We start from the raw sequence: 10,447 nt of genomic DNA on the forward strand, positions 1-10,447 counted from the left end.
AGCTGTCAAAAATCATGGCACTTAGGGTGGGTGGCAGTGAGGAGGACAGGGTAGCTCCAAGATGCTGATCACAGCAAATGAAATGCACGAGGCCAGAAATACCTCCATGAGCCAGAGAAGGACTGGCTCCAGCTCTTCCGGGATTATAGTCATCTTTGAGGGCCATGGAGGACTACATACATGGGTGGCCTCCAGCAGGAGAACTCTGATGGGAAAACATTTCAGACTTGAAATAATTCTCTGAACCAAGCACGGGTCCATGGCAAACACAAGCCAGCCTTACTGACTCATAGGCCTTAAACATAACCTCTGACCAAACAATGGCAGAACAGTGAACTGCTCTGATTAGAGGAGATCCTGAGGAAGCCAAGCTTTCCAAAGGAATTGTATGTGTTTCCTGGTCTTGAGGCCCATGCATTGTGTGTGCCCAAGTCCATTGTTCTCTCAGGAAGAAGCTCTGGGGTACTAGGTTCTGTCCGAGTACAGGGTAAAGTTATAAAGGAACTCATAAGAAAATAGAGTTGAAAACATAGAAAGAAAGATTTGGGCAAGGACATCAGAGGCTGCAAATTGTGTGGGTGTGTGGGGTGGGGGGAATATGTTTAAAATTAGTTTAGCCAAAACACTAAAATGTTGAACCAAGCCTGGGAAGATGGCTCCGTGGTTACACAGCCTGCCAGTCTGGATTCAGTTCCCCAGTACCCATGTAAAGCCAGATGTACAAAGTGTCACACGCATCTGGAGTTTGTATGCACTGGCAAGAGGCCCTGGTATGTCCATTATGTCTCTTATCTCTCTCTGTTAGCAAATAAATCAATAAAAATATTTAAGAGGGGGTTGGAGAGGTGGTTAAGGTACTTACTTGCCTTTGAAGCCTAAGGACCCAAGTTGGATTCTCCAGGACCCATGTAAGCCAAATGTACAAGGTGGTACAGGTGTCTGGAATTCATTCACAGTAGCTGAAGGCCCTGGCTTGCCTATTTTTCCCCTCTCTCTCCAGTAAATAAACAAATAAAATATTTAAAAAATATTTTAAAAGATGAGCCAATAACCAAACAAACAATAACAACACTAACCCTTAGAGGAGGAAGTGGGATCCTTATCTAGGTATTGTCTGAAATGGTCAGTTCTTGTCAACAGTTATGATAATGACCAAACAGAGGGAAAGGGGCCCATCTGTGGAGGGGTAAGAGGAAGCAGATCCCAGAGACTGCCTCTGAAGGGGCACCAGAAGCTGGATTTAGCAAGCAAGGACCTCAGAGCAGATGTTACAAATCTTCTCAGATATGCTTGACAGGATGGGAGATGATAAGGAGGCTCTGCCCCCCGCGTTCTCTTGGAGAAGCCCTCAGTACTTTCTCCCCTTTCCTCCTGTTAATCTCATAAGTCTCTCAAAACCTTGAAACATTAAAAAGATAGGGCTGGAGGGATGGTTCAGTGGTTGAAGGCATGCAAAACCTGTCAGCCCAGGTTGAATTCCCCAGGACCCACATAAAGCCAGATGTAAAAGATGGCACACACATCTGGTATTCACTTACAGAGGCAAAAGACTCTGACACACACGCACACACACACACCTTACTAAGCAAATAAATAATACAATTAAAAAAACTAAAAGAGCATATAGGAACAATGACTCACTCAACACAGAATATCAAAACAAAAGTAAGTTTGAGAAGCAAAACTAAATTGAACTCCTGGAGTCAAAATTGTTAACAGTTGAAATGAGAAATCTGCTAGGTCTCAATTCTAGATTCGAATTGGCTAAAGTAAGGATAAAAGAGCTGATAAGAGAGCTACTGCCAACGAGATTATGTAATCTCGAGAAGAAAGGAACAGATGAAGACCAGTTAGCAAAACCTCAGAAAAAAATATAGGCTGTCAGTAAGTTGAGCAACATGAGCATCATGGCATTACCAGGTAGAGAAGAAAGGAGACAAAAAAAAAAAAAGGAGACCGTGGTGGAAAATATCTCCAGGGTTAGGAAAACACCAATCAGCGCATTCAAAACACTCCAAGGAATCTGTATGTGCACGCATGCGCACTAGCCACGCATACACATACACATGCAAAAGAAAGTTCTTCACCTGAGAGAAAGTGCCCGGGCCGCCTGAAGATAATTCACATCCATACACACGGAATGAGAGTTTTAGAAAAGGTGATAATGCAGTTAATGATAACGGATAGTGCAATTCTATCTTTGTTTTTCCTTCTTCTCCTAACTGATTTAAAAATCAATTGCAAAAAAAAAAATGTATGAAATTGTGCTGTTGGGCTTATCATGTATGGAAACGCAATGCATTTGAAACCAGCGACACGGAGGAAGGAGAGTGACGGGGTCACACTGGAATGCATGTGGCGTCCCTCCTGAGGAAGGAGAGTAACGGGGTCACACTGGAATGCATGTGGCATCCCTTCTGAGGGCTGCGAGGGAAGGATGTGCTCTGGGTCCCTCTCCTGGACAGAGGTAGTGTCCTCCGGGTCCTGTCATCTTCTCTCTGCACATCTGTCTCTATCAGTGCAAGGTTGTCATTTTAATTTGATTCCCTTGGTAACAACCCCATCTTCATGTAAGGTCACATTCGTAGGTTTTTCAAAGTGTGTTGTTCTAAACCAGTTATCTGGAGACCTGGAAATGGTGAGAGACAGATGTGTCTCCCCCTGCCCCATCACACGGCACTTAACAGCGCTAGTTTCTTCTTGTATCTCCCATTTCACGTCCTTCTAATCTTGGCCATTTGCTTAGCAGAACTGACCCAGACGCAGGGGTATCATTTGGGGTATCCAGCCTTTTGAGATTGTGACTTGATATTGTTATCTACAGAGCTCATACTCAAGAACAGTATAATTGAGTCACACACACACAAAAAAAAAATGACAAAATTTTTTTTTCATCATGTTTTAAGAAAGATTACAATTCAGTATTGGGCTACATTCATAGCTATTCTGGGGCACACGGGACTCAGGTTGGACTTGGGTGGCAGCTCCCACAAGTGAGATCAGATCAAACTCTCCAAATAGATGTCAGGCTCTGTCTTCACTCTTCCTTGGTGATTCTGAGTCTGGATCAAACTTTGACTCATACACTTACATATGAACCCAGACGTACCCACCCTATGTACAGGTTAAACAAGGGACACAGGGGCTGGGGAGATGGCTCAGTAGCAAAGGACCTGAGTTGGGATCTCCAGCACCCACGTGAATGTCGGATGGGTGTGGTGGCTCACCTATAATCCCAGTGCTCATGAGGCAGACACAAGAGGCAAACTAGCTAGTTAGACTAGCCAAATCAGCAAGCTCTGGGTTTGAGTGAGAAACCTAGCCTCAGGTAAGATGGAGAGTGATCAAAGAAAACACCCGCGGGGCAACCTCTGCCCTTCACATGTGTGTGCACACACGTACAAACATGCCTATACTCAATACACATCACACACACACACACACACACACACACACACACACACACACATGAAAATAAAAAGAATGCAACTGAGGCCCTGGAGGGCAATAGCACCATTTACTGATGAGACCAAAGTGCTCCGAGGAGCTTCTGTAGGCAGGAGAGCTGTTAAAATGCTCTGATGTTAGACCTCGCCAAATTAAATACACAAGGAAAAAGTTTTTATTTTTTTAAAAAAAAATAGTTCCAAGAGAGCTGGAGGGATGTCTTAGCAGTTAAGGCGTTTGCCTGCAAAGCCAAAGGACCCAGGTTCAATTCCCCAGGACCCACATTAGCCACATGCACAAGGGGGTACACACATCTGGAGTTTGTTTTCAGTGGCTGGAAGTCAGAGTCCATTCTCTCTCTTTCTTTCTCTGTCATAAATAAACATAAAATTTTTTTTTCTTTCCTGCATAAACATAAAATTTTTAAAAATTGCTCAAAAAAAAGAGACAGAACGTATACATTTCCTAGCATTGACACCAAAATGAATAAAAGGAAATCTATTAAGAAGAGACAAAAAAAAAAACCTCAAAAAACAAATAGGATTCTAGAGACAAGTTGATAAAAAACAAACACAAGCATCAAATATTGAATTCTGTAAACATACACAGACTTGGTGTACCAAGTAAGACAATCAGATTAGAATTTTTGTTTGTTTGGTTTTGTTTGTTTTATTTTTTTTGAAGTAGGGTCTTGCTCTAGCCCAGGTTGACCTGGAATCCACTAGAGTATCAGGGTGGCCTCAAATTCGTGGTGATCCTCCTACCTCTGCCTCCCAAGTGCCACCATGCCTGGCTCAAATTAGATTTTTAAAAACCTAAATCTGTTTAGCATGTCCTGTACTCAAGAGACTCACAAGAATGTTTAAGGGCATGGAAACATGGAAAGTAAAAGTACAGAAAATATACCCTGGCAGCCAGGTGACAGCCAGGGTATCTACAAAGAGCCACCATGCACTTTCCTAGAAATGTGGGACCAGCCAGGCGTGGTGGTGCACGCTTTTAATCCCAGCACTCGGGAGGCAGAGGTAGGAGGATTGCTGTGAGTTCGAGGACACCCTGAGACTACATAGTGAATTCCAGATCAGCCTGGGCTAGAGTGAGACCCTACCTTTAAAAACCAAAAAAAAAAAAAAAAAAAAAAAAAAGAAAAAGAAATGTGGGACCAAATCACTCTTGGCAGTGATCCTTAACCCTACTAAATGGTTAGATTCATCGACCACAACCACCTCTGTAATTATTCTCTTAGGTTTTCTGGATTTTCTTGGAACGCCTGGAGTTCATGTCTGTCTAAATGAGATGTCAGAGTCGGAGGTGAAAGAACTTTTGCTGATTGCAAAGCTACTGAACGTTGTCCCTGTGGATTTGATCAGGTAACTGGTGACAACTCCAGCTCTTATTGGCTGACACTGGGAACCAGACCGCTCTTCAGAATAGTGAGTGGAGGCATCCAACTGGTCAAACCCTGCAGGCTGCACCTGATGTCCACCTGCTACAGTTCCATTTGCAGGTGACATTCAGGAGCAACTGAGAAAATCCATCTTTGAACAGCGCATCAAATTCGTCATTTCTGAATTAAAAAGGAGAAAGCGAAACCGGACGTGGTGGCACACGCCTTTAATCCCAGCACTCGGGAGGAGAGGTAGGAGGATCACCATGAGTTTGAGGCCACCCTGAGACTGCATAGTGAATTCCAGGTCAGCCTGGGCTAGAGTGAAACCCTACCTCAGGAAAAAAAAAAAAAAAAAAAAAAGAGAGAGAGAGAGAGAGAGAGAGAGAGAAACCATTTGGACCAAATGTGAACAATGCCTCATGGCCCTGCCAACAAGGCTTCCTAGCAAAGATGGAGTGTAACCTGGAACTGTAAGTCCAAGGTAGGTCTTCCTTCCTCAGACAACATGTTCCTAGAAACTCCCTCACAGACACGCCTATGAGCTTATCTCCTGGGTAATACTAGATGCCATCAACTGATGACCAATATCAATGCATCCTATATAATATTTGTTAATCACTGGCCCTCAGCAGTTTCAGTTAATGCTGATAAGGAGGTGATGGGAATTGCCCAAGTAGCAGCAGTCCTCACAGGGAGGAACTCTTATGGTGGCAGGTGACACTGGAAGAGCCACACGGTTGTAGTGCACGTTTCATTTGCGAACCTGGATCCTGCTTGTCGCTGGTTATCCAGCCGAAGACTAGGCCGTCCTCTGACCGGGATAATTCAAGGAGGACATAGCAGAGGCGTTGTTAACAAAGACCGGGGCAGCGGGTAGGGGAACCACAAGGGACATGGTGGCTGTTACATCCAGTGCCACAAGAAATAAAGGAAGAGAGAGAGAGTGCTGACAAAAGCTTGAAAGGGGAAGACTGTGTGGAGGGAGACTCCCTGAGAGGACCAGGGGCCTTTAGCTTGTGGACACAGCTGTCCCTAAGTAAGCTGATAGGGAGGGGCCTGTCAGGAAGGAGTCAACGCCTCCTGCTTCTTCCTCCTATTGGCTTTACCCAGGTGAGAACTCCATGCTCCCCTGGCTCAGAAGGCATCATGGTGCTGGGAAGAAGTGACTGGAGTACTGAGTGACATCCTGATCACAACTTCCAAGGCTCAGGGTCTAATGCGGAAGAGGTGGCAGAAAGAACATAAGAGCCAAATGAAGGGTAGGACTCCTTACAACGTGCTCCCTCCAGACACAAAATGGCTTTCTTTGGCTTTGCAGACAAACATCTTAACTGCTAAGCCACCCCTCCAGCCCTTTTTTACATAATTTTAATTTTGTTAATTGTTTTATTTATTTGAAAGAGAGAGAGGAGAGGAGAGGAGATGAGAGGAGAGAGAGAATGGGCACACCAGGGCCTTTAGCCACTGTAAACAAACTCCATAAGCATGTGTCACCCTGTGAATCTGGCTTATGTGGGTCCTGTGGTACTGAACCTGTGTCCTTTGGCTTCAGAGGCAAATGTCTTAACTGCTAAACCATCTCTCCAGCCCCCATTTCCTTTTATAATTTCAATTTATTTATTCATTTTATTTGAGAAAGAGAGAGAGAGAGAGAGAGAGAATGAGGTTTTCTTTTTCTTTTTTTCAATTCTGGGACCCCAGCCCTTGGAATGGTGCCACTCACAGTTAAGGCAAGTCTTTCCACTTCAATTACCCTAATCTAGATTCTTCACAGATGTGCTCAGAGATTTGCTTCCATGGTGATTCTAAGATGGCAACAGTGTGATGGGCACAGGGAAGGGGTCACTAGTGGGCCAGAACAGAGGGTAGCAGGGCCACGCTGGGCGGGCCGTGGTGTTTGTTGTGTGGTGGAGGTCACCTTGCACACCAAGAACAGTGGGTGTGGTAGTTTGATTCTGTGTCCCCCACAGACTCAGGGGTTTTACTGAAGCCTGTCTCCAGTTGCCTGGCTGGAGGAGATGTCACTGGGGGTGGACCCTGGGGTCCAGCCCTGAGGTGTGTTTGGGGGCAGATCTAATTTCCAGCAAAGAGTTATACAGAGAGCTTTTGAGTTCCACCTTGGTCCTTGTTGCTTGCTGCCCGTTCGTGCTCATTGCTTTTGGTGTTTGCTTGCAGCCGTTTCTAACCTCTGCTTGGATTTAGGGAAGCAGCTTCTATGGAACGTGCCCCTGGGTCTATAAGCTTGGAATAAACCTCTTCCTCCTTAACTATGCCTGGTTTTGGATATTCATCCCAGCAACGTGAAAACTCTCCACAAGCGAGGACAACTGCTCGGTTCCATGGAGAACTAAACAAAAGGGATGGGCAGCCTCACACGACTCAGTTCAACAGACCATCTCAGCTGCATTTATGTGGAAGAAGAAAAGTGATTCTTTGAGGAGATATAAAAATGATCTCTGCCTAATCTCGAGGTAGGACAGGGTTATAAAGTAACGCAACAACACGTAAGTACTAGCAAGTGTGGACTCATCAAGCTTAAGACAAACTCTTCCTTTTGTGATCAGCCTTCTCCATTCAAGTTGCCTTTTTTTCTTTTCAGTTTCCACATGTGAAAGAGAATATGTGGCACTTGTCTCTCTGTGACTGGCTTACTGCACTTGACATGATGTCGTCCATTTATGGAATGTTACAGTCAGAGTTTTGAAGTGATACTGGTCAGTCCTCTCTTCTGGCTCCAAAGGAACGTGGCGGGTCTGTGCGATGGCCTTCTCCTCTGCAGTGGGGTTATTCTGAGAAGGAGTGACGCCTGTGTCTTGTGGTGGCCAAAGCTGCATTAGGCAATGTGTGAAGGTGACCTCCATATGTTTCCTCTACTTATGGGATGTGAGGAACTTTCCTGAGAGGCAGGATGGGACAGGTCTGTGGGTGACTGAGCCTTACTTTGGAAAAGAATGGGCCAGGCAGGAGTCCAAGCCCAGTGCCGCTGTTGGGAGGGACTTGGAGCTTGTTTCTTAGCCTGAAAACTTGGGGACTTTCCACTTATACAGTTCTGGAGAGCATTCTGTTTCACAGTAAACAGGTGCAGAAAAGCTTTAATGGTGTTGTGACTTGGAGGGTTGGCTTCAGAGACAATGAGGATGGAAGAAGGAGGAGAAGACTGGCTAAACCTGGAAGGGGGGCTGGAGAGATGGCTTAGTGGTTAAATGCTTGCCTGTGAAGCCTAAGGACCCAGGTTTGAGGCTCTATCCCCCAGGACCCCCGTAAGCCAGATGCGTAAGGTAGTGCATGCGTCTGGAATTCGTTTGCAGTGGCTGGAGGCCCTGGCTCTCCCATTCTTTCTCCTTCTATCTGCCTTTTTCTCTCTGTGTTACTCTCAAATAAGTAAATAAAATAAGTTAAACATTTAAAAAAACTGGAAGGGTAGGAAGGGAGCAATTTGTGCTAAAAAGCAAACACATTTAAATCTCATCAAAGCGCTAAGAATGAGTGACTGTTGAATGTTCGGGGCTAAATGAGACGCCTGTGTCCTGCCCTCCGAGGCTAAGGGACCATGGCAGAAGAAGTGGAGGAAAGAGCAGCAGAGGCAGAGGGTGGGAAGGAGGCTGTGGAGCGCTGTCTTTTAAACACGCGCTGGCTGTTGCTTTCGTAAATCCGCAGCGTCTATCATTGCCTGGGCAAGACCTGTGCAGTGTTGGCCCGTGGACATTCCAAATGGGTGATGAAGGACAGGGACAGAAGGACATCAAAATAAAAGAGGAACGAACTGGAAAAAAGAAGGGGCCCAGTGGGAGGGAGACAGGGGAGGGGGTAAAAGAAGGTAATGGGAGTGCTGTGATTAAAACACGTTATGTGCATGTATGAAAATTGTCAATGGAAAGGTGAAAAGAATAGTAAATTTAAGTGCCCCCACTAGGAGGCCGCTGTGGAGAGAAGGGGGGAGGGGAAGGCCAAGGGAGAAAACACAGAGCAGTCTGCACCTCTGCCTAGCTGAGTCCTTGGGGCAGGGACTCAGTTTCCCTATTGCAAAATGAGCTAGAATTTATCACACCTCCCTCTGTCGTGGGCTAGGGAGATAAGGAAATACGTTCCCTGCCACATGACACCCATACAGGAAATGAACAACTTAATAGGCATTAGAAGAACTCATCCGGGAATACTCAGGACTGTCGCAGAACCTCTGTGTTGATGAGAACTTGCGTGTGAATACCTAAGAGTGCATGCGTGTGTGCAAATGTGTGCGTGTGTGCATGTGTGTGTGTTGAGCTGGGGCTGGGGCGCTGAACGTGAGCACATGCAGATCAACCTGGGGCCGTGTGAGGCACTGTCCCTTGGCAGGGCGTGGCCACGCTCTGGAGTGCAGAGCAGCTGTGATGTCCTACAGGAGATGCTCGCAAGCTCGGGTTCACTAACATTCCTTCGCGGGAGGGTGAAGGCCATGTAAGGTGGCACCAAGTGCCCTCCCCTCCCCTAGAGATATGTAAGTGGTTGACAGTTGCTGTGTTGGCATACACATAAGCTGCCCGTTCTCCCAAGTAACTCCAGTGAAGTCCAGTGGCTTGGGTGCAATCATGTCCTTGGTCTGTTCTCTCTTTCTCTCTCCATCCTCCCCATTTTAGTTACTTAGCTGACAAATTTATAGTTAACTAATCCATTCTCTGAGTTAAATTCTCTCTGGTGAAGCAATTGGTGTGATCTCTGTCCTGGCTGGTACAGTAAGTATAAGTTAGTTATATTTATTACGTGTTCGTTAAGAAGACCTGTATTCCAAGCCTGTATCTCCTATTCTGGTGTAGAGTCATGGTCCTCCCTCACTCGGTCCCATCCTCCTGTGTGGCACCTGGTAGTCTGCTGGCCAGCGCTGGTATCCAGGAAATGGTGACAGAGTGCTTATTGCGAGTTTCATATGTGTCTCATACCCTACACTTCCTCATTCCTGTGTCCTCACTCAGCTCTTGACACAACCCCATGACATGGAAGCTAGTTTTGTCCCTATGCCATAGATAAAGGCATTACAACCCAGAAGGGTTCAGAGAGTTGCCCAGGGACATCCAAGTGCAAGTGACAGGCATGTGTGTCCCCTGTTGGCTGCTGGTGGCAGGGGAGGTACCAGCTCTGCATCCATCTTGGGTACTGGGTGGATGGGCCTTGAGAAATAATACCTGAGCAGAGGAAGGCAATGGCCAGCTAGACACCAAAGCCCCCAGGACTGGCACTTGACCAGATTGTCAGTAGGTACCAGCAACCCCAATGGGCAGGGTTGGGATCTGGCACCAGGTGCTTCAAATGAGCAAGGGTCTTGTAGAAGGCAAAGAACAAGTGCACCTGGCTTATGTGGGTCCTGTGGAATCAAACCTGGGTCCTTAGGCTTTGCAGGCAAATGCCTTAACCACTAAGCCATCTCTCCAGTCCCCCTTTTTCCTCTTTATTCAGGACCTCAGCCCATGGCATGGTGTAGCTCTTCCCTGCTCAGTTAAATCTCACAAACATGTCCAGAGGTGTGTCTCCTAGGTGACTCTAAATCCAGTCAGGGTGACAATGAAGATTAAGTACCATAGAAGGCCTCTTTGGGTCCTGGTGTCCAGTACTGATTCAGGCAGTGCTGGGTGGGCA

Source organism: Jaculus jaculus, chromosome 6 (assembly GCF_020740685.1).
Source record: "Jaculus jaculus isolate mJacJac1 chromosome 6, mJacJac1.mat.Y.cur, whole genome shotgun sequence".
NCBI lineage: Eukaryota > Metazoa > Chordata > Mammalia > Rodentia > Dipodidae > Jaculus > Jaculus jaculus.